At 43.9% G+C, this 8,983-nt stretch overlaps 1 pseudogene; it reads left to right on the forward strand.

Annotated features, from left to right (window-relative positions):
• Positions 1 to 3,900: 3,900 nt before the first annotated feature.
• LOC148973433 (uncharacterized) lies at positions 3,901 to 6,759 on the forward strand (annotated as a pseudogene).
• Positions 6,760 to 8,983: the final 2,224 nt, after the last annotated feature.

Consider the following 8,983-nt stretch of genomic DNA (forward strand, 5'->3'; position numbering starts at 1 on the left):
ATAAAGTTTAAAGAAATATAGGCAAATTATCATTCAGAAGCGTTTAGTATGAGCCGTGTGTGGCGAGGTTCTGCTCGACTCTCTTCATCGCCGCTTTCTCGGTCTGATTCTTCCCCAAACTGATACTGCAGTTCGACACCATTATTTACATTTGACAGGAACACACTTTCGCCCATAAAGGTAATGGGTGTGAAGTATCCGGACAACGTACACTACAGTTTAGCCAATCACAACACACCGGCCCAAACGAACCAATCGGAGCCCACTGCCTGTTTCTGTGGGAGTGGTTTCATAGACTCAGGAAGTGAACCGCTCGTTTGAGGACAGAGGAGAGCGCGGCTGACAATAAAGGTAAAGTTTATGAAAAATAAGACTTTAAAAAAAAGAAAAACCACGAATACATGTTATATCGCACCCCATAAACACAGAAAGAAAAAAAAAACAGTAAACCACCCTTTAATACAAAATACAATCTCCCACTAATAACGTCAGGTGACGACGTTTTCAGGAACGAACCCAATCGCAGACAGTTTGCTGACACACAAGGTTTATTGAACAAAAAGGGAAAATAAAACCCCACGAGGGGGGAAAAACAGCACAGGCAAAGCAAAACACTAACAATACTAGACTGAGACTAAGACACAAACTTCACAGGAACAAAATAACTATTACAAGAAAACTTTTTAGACAGATCTCAAGACAAGGTACTCACAATTATTACCGTGTGGATACACACACAATCAATCACAATGAACCAGCACAGGACAGCAAATACAAGGGAATAATATAGGGAGAACAGATAACGACAGCAGGTGACACCGATCAGGCAATTAAGACAAGATGAGGATTACAAGTGGGCGGGGTAAGCGAACGAGACAACACAAGCACACAGCCCAAAAACAAGGCCATGTGCATGCACACAAAACATGGGGCTGTCATGATCCTGCCTCAGGACTAGAGAAAGGAAATGACAAGAGGGCAGAATCATGACAGTATTAACAAATGTTATTATCATAACTTTTCCAAAGACTTCTTGGTTTATCTTTGTTTCCAAATCTTCTCCAGGCTTGGAAATTGTTATTTTAAAGTCACCATGAAATCAAAATGGACCATTCTTGGTTTTTGTTTTGTTTACCTGCACACATCATTATCATAATCAGAATATCTTGATCTCTTCTCTGATGGTGTGGGCGGGGCTATGACCTGTCACTCACATGAGATCAGCCGATAGCAAACCACAACCATCCAACCAATTCCCCACAGGCACAATCAAGCCCCGCCCACATGTGTTCTTGTTCCAGAAGCGTTTCGCTCGATATGCAACACAATAGAGGAGAGAAGACCAGCTCAACTTCACTTTCATGAGGACTTTTCCAGGTTTTTTGACAGTATAACCCTGTTCTAGTTTCGCACAACCTGATTTTTTTAAGTTGTAAACAAAGATAGCTTGAGTAGATTATACAAGAAAATACCTTTTCAGTTTTTCTACTTCAAACATTTAATTAAATGCGTTACATGACGTTTCCTTAATTAATTGTGAACTTTACTAGCAATTTGTGAGTGAAAATTCTTTCTTCATCAAATTACAGCATTCATGTGACCTCAGTTTGAACTGGTTGTTCTCAGCAACAGTATTCTTGTGGAGAAAGTGCATTAAAGTGAGTTAAACTGTCAGCACGTCGTCTCCCAGGACTGCGTCTGGTCCTGCAGACCTTTACAGCTCCATCGTTTGCTTTTCTCCTGCTGTAGACATTCTCATGAGCTCTTTTCCTGTGTGTGTGTGTGTGTGTTTCTGCAGTTGTAAACGCAGGAGTTAAAGCTGGATGAAGACGGGAGCCTGTAATCACCTAATCCAAACACACACTGGAGGAATCTCATTACTCCTTGCTACACTTACATTCGCTCCTTATCTGGTTTCAATCAGCGCTCTCTCTCTCTCTCTCTCTCTCTCTCTCCAGAAACGTGATTCTGTGTGTGTGTGTGGATGAGAGCGAGCTTTCGGAGCAATGCGTGTTTGTCTTGTCCAGCGTTCTGATGCCTCGGTCAACAGTAGAAGTAAATGCGTCTGTTTCTCGTCTCGTGACATCAGAGAAATGGATGGCTGTTGTGGGAACGACCCCCGTTCACGCAGACGAACATTAAAACGAAACCCGATCCGGGTCCTGGAATCCGCAAGGTGCTGCTTTTCTTCTTTTCCTCCGCTGGATTTTCCCGTAGGTCAGGGAAAGGTGAGCGCGACACCCCGGGTGAACCGTCTCTGGAATCTGAGATTAAAAAACGCTCCCAGATAACCAGCAGATCTGGAATTCACAATAACAAACCGGCCATATATCTACCTGTCTCCGGCCTTCCTCCCGGAGAGGCCACGGGGTCGTAGAAGTGGCTGCGCTCCATCAACATCCCCTTCTCCCGAGGAGTCAGAAATAGAGCGCATTTAATCGTGTGTGTGTGTGTGTGCAACCAGTGGTCAGTGTGTTCACGTTCGGGCGCGTCTGAAAGCAGCAGACATTAAAAACGGACTTTCTGCCTCATGTCACTGCAAACATGTCCTCTGCGGTGAAACTCGACAGAAGCCGGATGTAGTGCAAGTGAACGGGGTTCGACAGAAAAGCACACCGCGGTAGTCTTTATACTCCAGGAGTTATGAGAGTTATGTGTGAGAAACAAACGTCGATTTCACACTGAAAATTGAAAATGGTCTCCGTTCACACTGTCATTTGATGGAAAAGAGAAGCAGAGCATTTGGACATTAGGACTGAATATTCACTCTTCCAAGCTTTATTAGAGGAGTCTTGGATTTCAAAGCCCATCATCATAACAGTGATCCATACGGAGGGTTAATGAAGACCTTCTGAAGCGAAGGCGTCCATTTTTTTTAATGAAAAATTTCCATATTTATAACTTTATAAACTACAATCACTGGTTTCGGGTAACTGCCGTACACGAGTCGAGTCAAGAGTGACCTCTGACCTGACGCACAGTGAGTGACGTCTGACCCGACGCACGATGAGTGACCTCTGACCCTACAAGTGACGAGTGACCTCTGACCCTACGAGTGACCTCTGACACAACGCGTGACGAGTGACCTCTGACCATACGAGCGACCTCTGACCCGACGCGTAACCAGTGACCTCTGACCATACGAGTGACGTGTGACCTCTGACCCAACACGTGACGAGTGACCTCTGATCCAATGCGTAACGAGTGACCTCTGACCATACGAGTGACCTCTGACACAACGCGTGACGAGTGACCTCTGACCTCTGACCCTACGAGTGACCTCTGACACAACGCGTGACGAGTGACCTCTGACCATACGAGCGACCTCTGACCCGACGCGTAACCAGTGACCTCTGACCATACGAGTGACGAATGACCTCTGACCCAACACGTGACGAGTGACCTCTGACCATACGAGTGACCTCTGACCCAACGCGTAACGACTGACCTCTGACCATACGAGTGACGGGTGACCTCTGACCATACGAGTGACGAGTGACCTCTGACCCAACACGTGACGAGTGACCTCTGACATGACGCATGACGAGAGACCTCTGACATGGCGAGTGACCTCTGACCCTATGAGTGACGAGTGACCACTGACCTAACGCATGACGATTGACCTCTCACTAAACACATGATGAGTGACATCTAACCAATGCATGACGAGTGACCTCTGACCCAACACATAACAAATGACCTCTGACCCGACGCATGATGAGTAACCTCTGACTCGACACAAGACAAGTGACCTCTGACCCGACGCATGACAAGTGACCTTTGAAATGAAACATGTCGCAAGATGTAGGAGTAGCGTAAGATTAGATGAGGATAAACACCTCTTGCTGTGTTTTCTGCGTTTATCCCTGTCCTCTGCGCTTCCACGTTCATCAATATGTCATGGGTCGGGTCAAAGGTCATCCGTCACGCGTCGGGTCAGAGGTCACTCATCATGCGTTTGGCCCGAGGTAACTCGTTACTTGTAGGCTCAGAGGTCAATCATCATGCGTCATGTCAGAGGTCACTCGTTACTCGTAGGGTCAGAGGTCAATCATCATGCGTCATGTCAGAGGTCACTCGTCACTCGTAGGGTCAGAGGTCAATCTTCACTCATAAGGTCAGGGATCACTTGTCATTCATCGGGTCAGAAGTCACTCATCACACGTTTGGTCAGAGGTTACTCATCATGGGTCAGATCAGAGGTCACGTGTCAGGTCAGAGGTCATTCATCACGCGTCGGATCAGAGGTCACGTGTCAGGTCAGAGGTCACTTGTCACGCATCAGGTCAGAGGTCACTCGTCACGTGTCAGGTCAGAGTCCACTTTTCACGCATCGGGTCAGAGGTCATGCATCGGGTCAGAGGTCACTCGTCACGCATCGGGTCAGAGGTCACTTGTCGCGCGTCAGGTCAGAGGTCACTTGTCGCGTGTCGGGTCAGAGGTCACTTGTCACGCGTCGAGTCAGAGGTCATGCGTCAGGTCAGAGGTCACTCGTCATGCATTGGCTCAGAGGTCACTCGTTGGGTCAGAGGCCACTCATCACGCATCGGGTCAAAGGTCACTTGTCATGTGTCGACAGTGATTATAGTTTATGAAGTTATAAATATGGATATTTTTCTTGAGAAGGCCTTTATTAACCCCCTGGAGCCGTATGGATCACTGTAATGATGATGGCTTCAAAATCTCTGTACCGTTCACTCCCATTATAAAGCCTGGAAGAGCCAGGACATTCTTCAATATAACTCCGATTGTGCCTAAAGAAGACAGTCATGTACACCTAGGATGGCGTGAGACGTGAGTAAATCAAGAGATCATTTTCATTTTTGGGTGAACTCTCCATTTAGGCAGCAGGTTTGATTAACGTTCTCTCTGATTGCAGGCTATTTCTGTATCACGAGTTATTTCCGTCTGTCTACATCATCTGTCCTGAAACGCACCAGAATAGAACAGCAGCACATCTTTTCAGAGGTGGACCGGACTCGGCTCTGGAAACACACACACCGGCTCTGAAACACTAGAGTAAATCTGCCCACTACAACATCTCAACACTGGGATGTAAAATAACACACTCATTATTTAATGGCACACACTGGCACTGATTTGGTAAAGGATACCTGATGATGTGTGCGTGAGTTTATCGATCAGAGAGTGAGGAATAAACCCAGAAAGCCTCTAATCAGCCCTCGCAGACGTATTCAAATCATCCAAACATTGAATAGCGATAAAAATCGGCTTCCTGCTTTACCATAGTCATAAATTTAGCGTGTATCGGCAGACCGTAAACCCAAAACAGACTGCCGGGCATTTAATTATTGAGGACATTGATTAACAGAGTGATTTATGTTCTAAATGCTGCTCTAAAAAATGCTTGGTTGTTTTAACCCGACTTTGGGTCAAATACGCACAAACCCAAACGTTGGGTTAAAAATGTAATCTATTTGACCCAAAGTTGGGTTGAAACAACCCAGCATCTTTTTCGAGTGTATTGAGAGTAGTATTTAGTAGTTTTTTAAAGATGACAGTTCACCTCAACCAGTGTAATAGTACAAAATGAAAAGAGAAACGTGCCTGTTTCGGGACGGATGAGAATCCGTCTCATCTCTGGCCCAGATCCGGCAGAACCGGAGCCCAGAGAGTGTGTTTCACTTCCCCGTTCTCAATAACCAGAGGCTTTCGCTGGCGTTCCCATGTGTGGTGGGATGCTCTTACACTTCAGGAATGCTGTGGAGAGATCCTGCTGTCAATCACTTCACACACATTCCCTTCTTTACATGCAGGGAGAAACTGGAGGAAAAGAAAAATCAGGCATGCTCCAGTTCAGCCGTAGTTTGTTCCATCGCATCTGCTTTCAGAAACAGAAACACATGCAAGTTATTCTCTGAAAATATATATTCAGAGAATATCGCTCTTGAGAGAATCTCACCACTCGACACCAATAACAAACTCAAATTTCCTGTTTATAACACAAAATAATGAAATGATACTATTGCATCACAATACGTCAATTTGCAAAGCAAACTCAATGCACTCATATTAATACTCTTTTTGTGAATGTTAATTTGTATAATTATTTTTGATAATCAGAATGCTCTCAGAAACAACAGCTACGGGGTTTCCAACTCAAACGCTGAGAATAATTAACACACGCTGTGCTGTAGACTGACAAATATAATACTTGCTTATCCACACCACAAACATTATATTTAGAACATTAATGCAAAGTTTTAAATGTTCAAGAATATCAAACAATGAATTTAAGCCTCTCACGGTCACAGAGAATCTCAGGTCTCGTGAATACAGGTCCACGCCACCTACAGGTGAACAACTGAACTGCATTAAAGTCACTATGAAACCAAAATGGACCTTTCTGGAATATTGCAGTTTACTATAAATGATTTATCTGTGCACATCATCATTCAAAAAGAGCTAAAAGCAATGAATAATGAGTGTTGTTCTCTTACAGCAGGCGTATAATGCTTCAGGAAAGTCCCACAGACCCACCAGTCGAACCCATCGACCCACCAAAACCCACCTAACTCATTGACCAACCAGATCAACCGAATCCACCAAACCCACTGGATCGACGTAAAACCCACCAAATTCACCGAATCCACTAAATCCACAGAACCCACAAAATCCACCAAATCAACCAAACCCAATCAACTCACCGAACCAACCGAACCCATCGACCCACCGAATCAACCAAATCCACCGGATCGACCAAACCCACCAAACCCATCGACCCACCAAACCCACTGAATCCACCAAACCCACCGAAACCATCAACCAACCGGATTCACAGAGTCATGGATTTTGTTTGAATTATTAATTATTTTAATGAATGGCAACAGTCCGTTCATTTTCACAATACGAATATAGATTTTATAACTCGTAAACCTTTAAAGACAGGTCTGTTCTGAGCTCTGAGGTTGTTAATCGATAGGATTTGCTTCTGTTATATCATGTTAACTGACTTTTAAACTAAACATATTTGAAAACCGAATTCCTGGTGAAAAACTACATTACCCATGATGCTGTATAGGGAAGTCCACCAATCAGACACATGCGGCGATGCAAATCGCCCCTACAGAGCTCTTTAGCTCCGCCCACTCCCATGAAGCACTGCAGATGATGTAAGTCTATACACTCTCAAAACACATATTTATTTCTGGTAAACTCAAAATATATTGTTCTCTGGTTATAATCAACAACTAAATGAATCGTTCAATAATTCTCAATCATTTTTCATTCAAATGTCTTTTGCAATGCATTATGGGATTTCTTGTAACTTTGGCTATGTCCGAAATCTCTCACTACTCACTATATAGTGGACTATATAGTGAGCTCGCCATTTTGTAGTGCTGTCCGAATGTATAGTGATTAGGGTTGGGTATCGTTTGAATTTGAACGATTCTGATTCCGATTCCTTGTTTCGATTCCGGTTCCTAACGATTCTCGATTCCGATTCTTTTAAGAGGCAGGGTCAGTCATGCCAACACTTCCGGTAGACGCTTCTTCGTTGGTGTTGTTCAGCGGTTTCTTCTTCCGCTCGGCGGACTGTGAATATCGAAACTAGGAATTGAAATTTTTACTTTTGAACGATTCCGGGAAAAACGAAAAGTTAGTCCCGGTTCCAATCGATACTCGATTCTCGATACCCAACCCTAATAGTGATGATTATTATACCCTATATAGTCCACTCAATGTATCCCAGAATGCATTTTGAAAAGTAGTGTACCACCGATGGTCAGTAACCCAAGCCCTACCATCATGCATTGCGCTGATCGTAAAAATGGTGGACGGGCGACGGCAATGACGTAATCAACGGCGCCGAGAGACGATCGAGTAGTGTCCGAAAGTGGTTATTATGCTGGTGAGCTCACTACATAGTGCTCTACTCCCTACCCCCTACATACTGTAGGTGTAGTAGTGGTTTGAGTGGAGATTTCAGACACAGACTTTGTCTTTTTGTCTGATTTTCAAATTTTGCTTCAAATCAAAGTTTGTGATGTTATGTTCCTCCTCGTAGCTGGTTGCGACCCTTACAAACTTTAATTTGAATAAATCAGAGAAAAAGACACCCTTAACCATGGTTTGGTTCATGACTTGTAATGTTTTCTTTTTTTAATCCCCACGGGAGAAATGAATGTACTCGGGAAGCAGCACTTCTGAGTGCATGGGCGGCACTAATGCACTGTTTTAGATGGCAGATGTGCTGGAATAATGCGTTAGATAGGCCAGGGCTTCCAGTAAGGCCATGATCTTACAGTAAGTACAGTACAGAAACGCATCTGAGAGGGGTTTGAGATTGAGATGAGAGTTTGAGTGTTGCTCGTCCTGAAGCAGCGCCACTGTGTGGAGTTAGCCTACGTGTGTGTGTGTGTGTGTGTGTGTGTGTCAGAGATGGGTGAAGGTAATGAGAGTCAGAGCTGTCTTGCGCTGTCATTCATACTCCTCCATGTGTATCGTAGCGCACACACTACTTCAAATTATTCTGCAGAGCTAGTCACTATTTTCCTCCCTACAGAATTAATGAGTTAAATTTAACCATGCATAGCAGTTTAATCATTACCTGCAGCGTGTTCTTGTGGAAGTCAGGTGCTCTGAAAGAGGATTATTCTACAGTGGCACATGGGTATCATTTATATAAGTGATGACAAAAGCTTCAACTGTTGTGTGTTTTTTAATCAGGAGCACCCACGGCTTTATTGACGGCCGTCCACTTCACATCACGTTTCCTCGCGCTTGCCCTCCTGAAAAACAATAAACTTTAGCATACTCACTTAATAATGTTGGCTTAATAATAACCCGACGGGAAACCCAACTATGGGTTTCCAACTGTGGGTTATTCTAACCAAATACATTGGGTTAAAAGCCAGTTGGGTTAAAAGTAAAATAGTTAAGAGTAAAATATTTATTTTTTATGGCATTTTAATAAATAAAATACACTTTGTTTTCAAATACAAATTGTTTATTTGTATAA

The sequence above is a fragment of the Pimephales promelas genome, chromosome 15 (assembly GCF_988280905.1).
Source record: "Pimephales promelas chromosome 15, fPimPro1.hap1.1, whole genome shotgun sequence".
Lineage (NCBI taxonomy): Eukaryota > Metazoa > Chordata > Actinopteri > Cypriniformes > Leuciscidae > Pimephales > Pimephales promelas.